At 35.7% G+C, this 12,233-nt stretch overlaps 1 long non-coding RNA gene across 1 annotated transcript in view; it reads left to right on the top strand.

Annotated features, from left to right (window-relative positions):
* The window catches only part of LOC111731136, a 151,998-nt gene that overhangs the window by 117,677 nt on the left and 22,088 nt on the right, over positions 1–12,233 (top strand). Inside the window, exon 4 of the long non-coding RNA XR_002776973.1 lies at positions 803–959. This is a non-coding gene — a long non-coding RNA (uncharacterized LOC111731136). The remainder of the gene's footprint in view (positions 1–802; positions 960–12,233) is intronic.

The following is a 12,233-nucleotide window of genomic DNA, read 5'->3' as shown; positions in this document are numbered from 1 at the left end:
GGCTCAATAAATGAGATCTGGTTATGTTGAATTGGGGGAGAAGGAATTAACCAATAAAGTAGAGATCTTTTCTTTCTGGAGATCCAGGAAATATTAAATAAGGAGATTTAGCTACGTTTGTTTGTTTGTTTGTTTGTTTATAAATCTATAGGTGACATGAGTGTGTTTTCATTTATATGTGATGTGAGTGGATGTTGCTATCAACTGGCATCGGGCCTTTGATGGTAGAAGGTTGATTTTGATTTTCATTGGAATAATTTTGAAATGATCCATCTCATGATCATGATATATTACAGAATTGGTACTTTACTTTTCTTTCTGGATTAAGTAGCCCCAACTCATTAATCCATCTCTGATGATGATCTGTGGACCTACAGCAGCAGCAGCACCACCACCACCACCACTACCTGGGAACTGATTAGGAGTGCTTTTCTCAGGCCCCATCCCAGACCTATGGAAGCAGACCTAGGGAAGGACCAGCCATCTGTGTTTTCAGGAGTTATCCAAGTGATTCTGAGGCCAGCTAAAGTTTGAGAACTCATGCTTTAGGTTCCTAGCATGGAGGCTTGCATTTAGTGGGGAATCAATAACACCTGTTGAATCGAATTAGTAATACCTGATGCTTTTTTCCACAACTATCCGAGAGATAGTAACAGATTTTCAGGTTGAAATATTGCATAAGGTTCTTGTAGACAGAGGAAGAAACAAAGATTTCTTGTCCTTTTCTGTCTGGCTTGATTTTCCTTTTTAAGTTAGTCTTAGCAGTTGTCATATTAAATTTGTTTTTCCATGTGAGACCCAGGTTCAATTTGGAGATAGCTACACCCTCATGGTGACTAACAACCACGAAAAAGAATCACGGGTGGCCATGTGTCAGTGCCTTCTTCAGTCTCCATGTTTTATATGGAATCAGAGAAAGGCGTGCTCTCGCTTGGTTAAACCTCACTTCCTGGCCACAGGTCAGTATTTGGTCCTGTCGATTTATGCCACCTTTTTGGGACTTCCTCTCTTAGCTTTCACCCTGATCTCTGCTCTTTATACTCCGCAAGCTTCTTTTCCTGTCCTTAACTCTCTTTGTCCTCTTCGTTTTCATGATTTCAACCACTTCCGTGGCTCCAACTCATATATCTAAGAGAATTTCTCTCTAATGTATCTTTCAAGCACAGCCCTTCATCAGAGTTCCACATCTGTATTTCTAACTGTCCTCTGGGATCTCCCCGTGACATCCTTCTGGTATCTTAAACTGACCCGGCCTGAACCAAGCTCCTCAGTTTCTTCTCTTATTCAACACTCTCTCCCAGCTTCTCTATTTCTGTCTAGGGTGTCATTATCCTTTAGTCACACCTGAAAGACCAGACTCAACTTTAATGAGCAGGATCGAGGTGAGGGCAGGATTAAGGAAGCCTCAGCACTGAGGCCCTTCCCCTGTGATTCCCTCTCAGTGGTGCCCTGTGTTTGCTTACTTCCTCTTTTCTTGTTTAGTCTTTCATTACCTCTCACCTCAGCTACTGCAGCTAACTACTTTCTTCTCTGTGTGAGAAAAGAGGAGATGACTGCAGAAAATAGCCCTTAGCCTTTCTTTCTCATTTTCAAATTCTAAAATCATTATTAGATATGTGGGGAAAATCCTCTTGCTCGGCAGTTGCATAATAAAACTCTTTGTGGCAGCTTGTGCAGCGTGGGCTGGAGAGCATAAACAAATGGAGGTCATTCTGCCTTCTGGGGGGTTATTTTTAATATCCAAGATTTTTCAGTTCCTGCTCATTTCCCCTGCTTCTTGCTTCAGAAGTTCCTCACAGCTAAATCTATTGATGGCGTCCACAAAACTTAAATCCCGGAAAAGAATGCATAATTTATTCACAGGGGAGACCCTCAGACCTTCAATCAAAACTTAAGTAATAATGTATTAGACAGATTCTCACACGTGTTATTACCTGGCTTTGCACAGCACGTAGAAACAGCAAATCAAATTTCTGAAAGGAGAGAGACTACTGATAATGCCAGGATTTGCTGACATTAAGAGTGACCTTTTAGAACGAGCAAGGGAAAGAAAGGAAAGGAATCAATATTTTTAAAAAGGTATTTACATTCATTGTTCAGTTAATTCTGACAAAAACTCTTAACAGATTAGGAAAATCAGACTCAGAGATGTTGAATAACTCACTCAAGGTCACATTTCTATGAGAACTAGAGATTCTAACTTGAGTGTCTCGGAGCCCTGTAACCAATTTTATCTTTATTAAGCCAGCATTTTCCAAAACGATTCTGCGGAATATTCATTGAAATTATGACAGGTGTTCTGTGTAAAAGGTCCATCAAGTTAAAGAACAATCTCAACTCTGCTTTTTTATACTTGACTTTACTCCCTACCCCAGCCCTTGGCAATTGATCTCTTCTCCGTTCCTATAGTTATGGCTTTTCCAGCTGTCATATAAATGGCTTCATGCAACGTGCAACCTTTTGGCTTATCTCTTCTTTCTTCACTTAGCAAAATGAATTTGAGATTCATTATGTCGTATGTATCAACACTTTGTTCTTTTTTTTTTGCTAAATAGTATTCCATCATATAAATGTACTTAGAAAACATCTAGGCAGTTTCTACTTTTTGGCAATTGTGAATAAAGCCGCTATGAACAATTGCATTTTTCTCCTTTCCTCTGTTCTTTGGACTAATTCAGTATTTTACATGATTTCATTTTGTCTCCATTATATACTTTTGAGTGATACCTCTTATTTTATTTTTTGAGCAATTGTTCTAGAGTTTACAGTATGAATATTTAATTTTTCACAATCTACCATTTCATGTGCAATTTAAGACCTTTATAACATGTATTTTCATTTCCTTCATTCTGGCTTTTGACTTGCACAAAGTTTAAATCAAATTTTATTACTTGATTCACAGTCATTTCCACTGCACCACCGGGGAAGGCTTACTGTTGTGAGACACTGGGAATAGTAAGACATAGACCCAGTCCCCAAGGCAGTTACATGAGAATATGTGCATATTTAAATACAAAATAATTATAATAGGGCAAAGACATATATATGGTAAAAGTCTAATGACCAGAACAGACACAAAATCAACTCAGAGGGATCAACATGGTTTGAAGTGGCCAAGAAAGGCTCCAACAAGAGGTTGGAATGCAAAAGAAGGATTTGACAAGGAAAGGATTTTGTTAATTGAACAAAAATGAACAAGGTGCCAACTCTAGAATTTAGTGGTAGCCAGGTGAATTTAGTGGTAGTCAGCTTGACTAGAACGTGGAATTGAAAATGCAAATGGTAGAATATAAATTTTGAGAGGATGGCATAATAATTTTGTAAAATAAAGCACAATATTTTTTGCAGAACACTATCTCATTATTCTATAAACTGTATTTCTATAGTTTTGTCCCTTTGTGCTATTCCATCCCATTGTTTTAGGTAACAGTGATTTGTTATTCAGCTTTCCGAAAGCAGCTCTACTTTCATAAACCCGTGTCTAATAACTGTTTGTTAATGAATTACCAAAGCGAAGAAAGCAGAGCCGGGAGGCAGAGAATTTAATAAGTAATGGAGAAAATAATAATGAGAGTCTAATAGGGAATATCACTTTTAGTCTTAAGGAAAAGTTGCTCGAAAAGGAAGAACAAATATTTTTAGTCTCGTTCTTTCTTCTTTTCAGTTCTTCTGCTGTCCTGTATGTTATATTTACCTCTTGAAAAAATATATATCTCTAATTCATTTCTCATGTCACAACTCATACTGCTTCTTAAGCCTTAATTAATATTTCAATGACCCACTTAGTGACCTCACTTCATAGTTGTTGCCTGAAACCAGATGTGGGAGGGGGCCCGTTGCCTCTTTCATGGAATTGCCTGGTTTGCTGTGCAGGTATTCACTATTTCATGGCATTTCTCAAGAGGAACATTTTATCAAAAAAAAAAATTCAGATTGATACATGGAGACTGCGTTTTGGTCAATAGTATATTACTTCTGTTTAGTAAGTGATGTGTAAATAAAGTTTCCATGTGATTGCTAAAATGGCGCTATGACCCTTACTCTTACTGCCACCTCTAGCAATACACACACATTGCCACAGACTACTGTTGTCACCAACTACTTTCATTTTCATTACTGTTATCACTATAGGCTATTCTACTCAGCACTGCGCTCGGCATTGTCTCTGTATTGTTTCCAATCAGCCAAGAATCCTGCATTATTGTCCTCATGCTCCATGAGCAGGCCGATTATCACAGAAATGAGGTAACGTGTCAAAAGTTAGTGATCAGTAAAGCCAGAAATTAAGCCTAATAAACATGTGTGAATTTAAAGCGAAAGTTCTTTCAGCCATCATAAACAGCTATCAAGCAACCTTTGTTCATTTAACGATTCGTTTTTCACAACCTATACTGGATGCCCACAGCGCTTGTGCTTAGAAACCTGTTGTTGAGATGTTCACCAGTGTCTTTCTAATTGTCTTAATGTTTTTCTGTTTTTATTTTCTTTCTCGTTCTTTTTATTTCTCTCTTTTTCACTCCAAGTTAAATGTCTGATCTGTGGTTGGGGGCCTGTGTGGTGGTGATCATAACAGTGACATTGATTTTGTTTTAAAAGTGCTGTTTAGCACCATTTTCAGGTTGGCACTTAAGTAGCTTAATATTCTTAGAAGTGGTGGTATATGGCAAATCTAGTTTGAGTCTTTTTTTGAGGGGCAGGGATGTGTGATTGTGCATCATGGTAAAATAAGGCTGCTCACTTATTTTAAATATAGTCACGTGGAAACATTTGCACACCGATAAATAGCCAATAGGGTACTCAGAGTACTCAGGTTATGCCATATCTGTGTTTCTTATAAAACATTAACTACTCTAGTTGCTGGTTTTAATTATTCCATGCTTTGCCACTCTAGCTCCTACTCCAGACTTCAAATTGTATTTATTTTCTGTGATTCCTAACCCCTTGGATTTTCATCTTGTCTTGCTATGCTTGGAACTTTTATCCTGCCTCCATCAAAAGAGCAGATACTATTGGTACTTCTTCTTCTCCTCGTTGTCCTCTTCCTTTCTTCTCTTTCTTTCTCCTTCTTTTCTCCTTCTCCTTCTTCTTCTTCTTCTTCTTCTCCTCCTCCTCCTCCTCCACCACCACCTCCTCCACCTCCTCCTCCTCCCCCCTTCTTCCTTTTTCTTCTTCTTCCTTCTTCCTTCTTCCTTCTTTCTTCTTTCTTCTTTCTTCTTCTTTCTTCTCCTTTCTTCTTCTTTTTTCTTCTTCTTCAGGCAGGGTTGCAGGCTTGGCTCTATCCCAGCAAGGAGGAGATGGATCTTGGTTAGTTTCAACCAGTCAAAGGGAATTTTATTGCCCTTGACAATGAATGATTTAAGCATTGGCATTTAATATAATTTTAGCTAATGAGACATGAAAGGAGGTCTGTTGAAGAATTTTTGGCAAAAATTTTCTCATTGGTAAATAGTCACACTGGAGGAACTACTTCTCTTTTCCATTATTCTTCAATATTTTTGTGATTGCTGTGATCTGTGGAACTGCAACAGCAATTTTGTGATGATGAGGAACAAGCACAGAGTGGAAAGAAAACAGATCGAGAATGCAACTCCAGAAGTTGGGAAGAAACTGTGCCCCTAGTACTGTTTTTGAACTACTGAATTAAATAAATTTCAAAGCTAAAATTTAATACTTATGTGCGATATTAATAATACTAAGTGTGAAATTTAGTGGTGTTAATATGTTACCAAACTTTGAGAAGTGGTCAGTTTTTCTCTTCTCTTTTTCCTTTATTTTTTTTTTCCATAGCAGCAATTGTCAGAGATTGAAAAACCAATAGATAAGTGAGAAAGAGACCTATCAAGCAGAAGGAGGTGGAAAAATTATTTTATAATTATTATGATATGAATATCAGCAATCATTTTTTGTTCTCACTATGCAGAGTTTCTGATGCATGCATTACTATTAAATATGATCTAATTATTCTGTTTTTTTATTATTCTCATGAGTATAAAAATCTCTAAAAGGGAAACATGATGATAAAGTTTTCTGCTGACCTCACAGTCTTTATGAAGTGCTTTAGATTACAAACCACATCAACTCAGCTATATCTGCTTTTTTAAAGGATGTTGTTGCAAAACACACAGTTGAAGGATTGCTTTATATAAACCTTTGTGACAGAATTCCACATTCAGACTTAAGCTGTTTTGTCTAGAATAAATAAGAATGGCATATATTTAGCTCATTGGCTTACAGAATTTTAAGAGATAAGCTGATATGCCAAATCCTTCAATCATGTAACTAATGTTAAATAGTTATAATAGCCAAATAAGTAAATAAAATCATTAGCACATGTGCTTTATTTCTTCTACATGGAACATTCTAGCTAGTCATCTCTAGTATTGTCTTCATGATCTAACTTTTCTGAGAATTCCAGGTCTATATCTTCTTCTTCCTATTTTTGGAACCATATATATATATTTTCTCATTTTGTCGAATGTTGGAATTTGCTGACAAATTGAAAATAATCTGATAAAAATAGAAGATCATCTCAGAGGAAGTCAGAAGACCTGAGGTCTGTACTCAGGGCCCGTATTGTCTCACTGTGTAGCCATGGACACGTTAGGCAGATTTGCTTTAGCCATTTTCTAAATGACATAATTCAAAGCCAAATTGGACTGATTTTTGGAGAGGCACAGCATCCTCTGGCAGTAATGAAAGTTTGACTCCAAACTCTAACTTATCACATCATGGGAACCTAGTACTATTTTCTTACCATAGATTGTGAAGGACCTGACCTTCAATGCTATTAATACACAGGCATAGCTGGTGAAGATAGGATCTGGATCCCTGAGGCCAAGTAAAGCTCTTTGTCCCACATGGACACATGGTGTTGTTATACTTGTTATTCTTAAGCCTCCACCAGCTGTGTTTATTGGCCTTGTTGCATATCAACTTGTTGTGGATATTCCTGCCAAACTGTTGAGATGGGTGCAAGATACTGAACAAATGCACATGTCCTATTAATGGATCTGCTCATGACAGTGAGCTATAGAGCTGATTACATCTTGTGTGTCATTTTTAGGCTAAGTGTGGACTTGAAGGCGGCATCAGCTCCAAGCTACTCCCCTGCTTCTCCATAGTTGATTTATAACCTATTGTCAAGTAATAATTTGATGAGATTAAATTATGTTTTTTAGAGAAAGAAGCCTGCGTTGCCACACTTGGGGAATTTTTATGTCATACCTATATTCTAGATACCTCACATACAAATCGAGACTGCACGTGCTGTTTTTATTATTTATTGGCCAGGCTTCCATTGGGCCTTTTCAGGCAGCTCACAAACAAGGATTTTCATGTCAAGTTCAGACTAGCACAATAAGATGCATGTTTTAGAGGGCAGGACAAACCGGCTTACTTATCAAGAAAGGAGAAACTTGGAAAACGAAGGAGGAAACAGCAGGATGAAGGATGGAGAAAGGGCAAAGTGAATATAACTATTAAGAAACGTGTCCTGCAGAAAGTAATAGGGAGGAATTTTCTTTTTAAGAGTTAGCAGATAATGGTGTCCTATACTTTTTTTCCTTCTTCTCATATATTCTGGTCTTGCTGTTAGGTTTGTGAGGCCAGATAAAATCATGTGCTGAATTCAAGTATCTCGAGGTCAAGAAAACACTAAAATGTTAAAGTTTTTAAAAATCAGAGTGTGGGTTTTTTTGTTGTTATTGTCAGTTTTGCACCTGTGTCTTCGGCTCTATTCCTGGATATTCAGTTATTGCTTAGAAATGCTGTAAAGATGAAGTGAGGTGATGCGTGTGGGGAGAAAAGATTGTTGTTGTTATTATCGTTCAGGCCAATTGGTGTTTGACAGTTTAAATGGCCAGAACTTTATAGAGAGGATACTAGTAGAGGCATCTTCCTTGAACTGTACAATGACAGGAGTGTGGGCCTTCGTAGATCTGATCTGTCTCCTTTTTTTTATAGATAAGGAAATGAAGGATAAATAAGACAAGATGATTTGTTCAAGATCACATGAAAAATTAGTGTCAGAGTGACTGTTAGGGGGACTAAATATCAAAGGGTATAGATGTGTGGATTTTGGATCTGGACTCTTCTAGCTAAAACCATAGTTCTGCCACCCACAAGCTGTATGTCCTTAAATTAAGTTGTCTAATTTCCCTGTGACTCATCTTCATATACAATATGGAGATATTACCTATTCCATGGTTTGCTTTATTTACCTCATAAGATGATCACATATGATAATGTGTATAAAATAATCAATAGATGTGAAGCAAATAAATATATGCTTGAGCAAAGCCTAGTAAGTGCTCAGTAAACATTAGTGATTATTGCTTATCATTACAGTAACTAGCTTTTTATATTTACTCAGATGTTGATAACAGCAAAGAAAATTCAAGGTTATAAAGAACATGTTATATTATTTCTGAATGTAAAATCTTGTGATCTGAGTCAGGGGTCAAATAATGATGCCTGAATAGCTAAATAGTAATGAAAAGCAGTAATATAAGCAGATTATCCATAATAGCTGTCTTGCAAGGTTAGGCAAATGGGGGCATTTAAAATGGTGCAGCTATAGAAGAGCAAGTGGCCTTTCAGGGGGTTTTCTTTCAAAGCTGGGGTCTTTAGCAAATGGTCCTAAGATGAGCTGGTGATTGAATATAAGCACTGGAGTAAGGGGGTCACCAAAAATCCCCCAAACAAACATGGAAGCCTCACAGGAAAAGATTCAGATTTAACAATCTGCTGGCTGAAGGCAGTTTATGATGGTGCTAGTCAGGTATCATTGTTTTTGTTCCCTTTACTTCATTTCCCTTCCTTTCTTCCAATCTTAGAAGAAGAGATCAGAATTAGCAGTTGATGTGTGAAGCATAAAAATGAGGGAGAAAGAAAAAAGTTACTTGCAATCTCTTTCCTAAAGGCTATGCCCTGTGTTCAATAAGGCTTAGCTTGGGAAGGATGCGGGGATAAATCTTACTTTTGATTAATGTAGGTAATTAGGCTGGATAATTTGAATTATTGAATTGAGAGAATGTTGGTGACTCAAACTGATAATAAGCCTTTTTATTGCCATAAAGTATCTAGAAGAGCTAACTGAATTTTCATCTAGTGGTAGAAAAAAAAAAATTGTAGCACTACTGGATGCCATTAAAGAGACAGTGAAAGACAGAAATAAAGTTACTTTATGATTAACTTCATAAGTCCTCTGTCTTGAAAAATCATTTAATATTTTGGCCCAAGATTGCTATTAGCTCACAAATTATTCCAGTCACCTTTTTTTTTTTATTTCACCTGAAACTCTCATGGTAAAACAGACTATCATTCTTTTAAATCATTTTTAGAACAAAGGAAGTTAAAACATACCTACCTACTTATCTACCTACATATATAGATACATATTTACATACATGCTTGGAAAAACTCTATAGACATTTCTATACCTACTTCTACAATGGCCCTTTACGATATATGGCAAATATTAAGCCTGTACTTTGGGTAAAAGAAACAGCCAAGAGAGAATATCTGTTTTAATTGGTTAACCAACATAACAAGATAGAAAATTTTAACAGTTGAAAAGAGAAAAGAAAGTGAACTTCTGGAATGGCAGAGTAAAGCCCATGGTGAGCCCACTCTCCCTCTAAAATAACACAAATATGGGTAAAACAATTAAAATCAATAAACTAAAATATAGAAGTTTATCAATAATCAAAGCCATAGAACAAACTGAAAATCTTCTATCCAAGAGAAACTATTGAAACTCAGTAAGACAGTAAGGTCTGCGATATTTTACAGTGGAGCTATTTCTTTCCTTCTCCCTCCACAGTTCAGTACTGTGGAGGCCAAAAGTTGGCAGCATGCTGATAATGGAAAGAGCTGACTAATTTCTGAGATTTGTTAAAAAGCATCGTCTCCAGGGCACAGTCAATATTTTGTCCAAATATGAAACACTATGGAGAACATCTATTCTCAGAATGTAGTGGTTATTTGACTTGACTAGAACTCAGCTCGTGTGTGTGTGTGTGTGTGTGTGTTGGGAAGCCTACCCCAGGACATTACTAAAACAATAGCAAACTACTGGCAACATATCAGTTCCCTTAGGCTCTGATTTTAATAGGGAAAACAAGAGCCTGGCTGAGGAATTTAAAAGGGAAATTTGGAATTGGACAATTATAGTGAACTCTAAAAGGCTCAGATGTATTCCTGGGGATCTAAAAGGCTGCACATGTGCAAATGTAAGTAAGACTTTGGAAAGGAAGAAGGTATCAGTCATTCATCTATGTCTGAGCTTGAGGCCCTGAGCAAGTAAGAAGAGCTAAGATTGTCTTGTAAACTGCCTGAGGTTTTAAGGCTCGCCTTTTTTGGAATCCCCTTGGCAAAGGTGGACATTTTAAAAGCAAAGCACTTAAGGAAATTTTCTGAACATCTATTTGTAGACCATTAAATTATACTGTACCAGGTGTGACTCTTGGAAAGTGAGACTTAAAAATAAAAATAAGAATAAGAAAAAACTAGTGGGGAACTCAGAGGCCTCATACTTCGGAGAATACAGATTCTAGGAAAGCTAATAAACAAATAATCAGTAAGAAGAAAAACAAGAGTAAGAACAAGAAAAGTTGGGATGGGTCAATAGAGGTTATCCTGTCTGAGGACCTGAAAAGAAAAAGAAAAAATAAACACAGTCTCAGAGATCTGTGGGAAATCATAAACATACAATATATAAATAATATATTGTAACACTATAGTTGTTACAATATATTATTTGACTTTTTAATAAATAATATATTGTAACAACTATAGTGTTACAATATATTATTTATTAAAAAGTCAAATTTTCAACAAAAATTAAGTCTTTGTCTAGTAATTCCCTGAGGAAACTAAATTTTGGACTTACTAGACAAAGACTTTGAATCAGTTATTTTAAATATGCTCAAAGAACTAAAGGAAACTATGTCTTAAAAAAGAAAATAATGACGATAATGTCTCATTAAATAAAGAATAGTATTAAAGAGCAGACTATAAAAAAGAGCCAATAGAAATCTTGGAGTTAAAAAATACCGTAGCAGAACAGAAAAATTTACTATAAGAGCAATAGCAGATTTAAGCTGGCAGAAGAAAGAAGCCGTGAACTTCAGAAAGGTCAATAGAGGTTATCCTGTCTGAGGACCTGAAAAGACAAAGAAAAAATAAACAGAGTCTCAGAGATCTGTGGGAAATCATAAACATACACATAATGGAAACCCCAAAAAGGATGATAGAAAGAGAAATGTCAGAAAAAATATTTGAAGAAATAATGACCAAACATTTTCCAGACTTGATGAAAAATATTAATATACATATTCAGGAACCTCAATAAACCCAAAGAGATCTACACACAGATATATCATAGTCAAACTGATGAAAGCAAAAACAAAGAGAAAATACTGAAAGTAGCAGGAAAAAAAAAAAAAAAGACCTATTATGTACTGGGTAACCTTAATGAGATTGATAGCTGACTTCTCATCAGAAACCATGGAGACTAGAAGACAAATAGATAACATCTTAAAAATGTTAAAAGGAAAAGATTGTCAACTGAGAATCCTGAATCTGGATAAGTTCTGCCTTAAAACTGAAGAAAAATTATAAGATATTTCCAGAAAAATAAAAATAGAGAATTTGTTGCTTACAGACCTGCCTTACGAGAGATAGTAAAGAAAATCCTTCAGGCTGAAATGAAAGTACACCAGATAGTTACTCAAATCCATATGAAGAAGTAAAGAGCACCAATAAAGCCAAATGACATCTATTATGGAAGATAGTATAAATATATTTTTGTTCACAACTATTTCTTTTTCCATCTACATAAATCTTCTTCCATCAACATAAAAACAACTACATAAATCAATAATTATAAAAATATTTGTTATAGGGCTGTAAATATATAAAGAAGTAATTTGTATGACAATAGCACAAAAGAAGGGAAGAATCTAGAAGAACAAAATAGTCATATACTATTAAAATTTTATTCGTATTAATTTGACTTGATTATAAATTAGGATAAAAACAGTAATCCCCAGAGCAACTACTAAGTAAATAATTTTTGAAAGTATATAGTAAAAGAATTGACAAGACAATTAAAGTCATATACTAGAAAATACCTATTTAACATAAAAGAAGGCAGAAATTGAGGAATGAAGAAAAATACATGACATACAAAAAACTAAAAGCAAAATGGTTGATGTAAATTTTACTTAATC

Source organism: Pteropus vampyrus, unplaced genomic scaffold, assembly GCF_000151845.1.
Source record: "Pteropus vampyrus isolate Shadow unplaced genomic scaffold, Pvam_2.0 Scaffold350, whole genome shotgun sequence".
Taxonomy (NCBI): Eukaryota; Metazoa; Chordata; class Mammalia; order Chiroptera; family Pteropodidae; genus Pteropus; species Pteropus vampyrus.
Note: the sequence above shows the minus strand (reverse complement) of the source record. Positions and strands in the feature narration are given on the sequence as shown.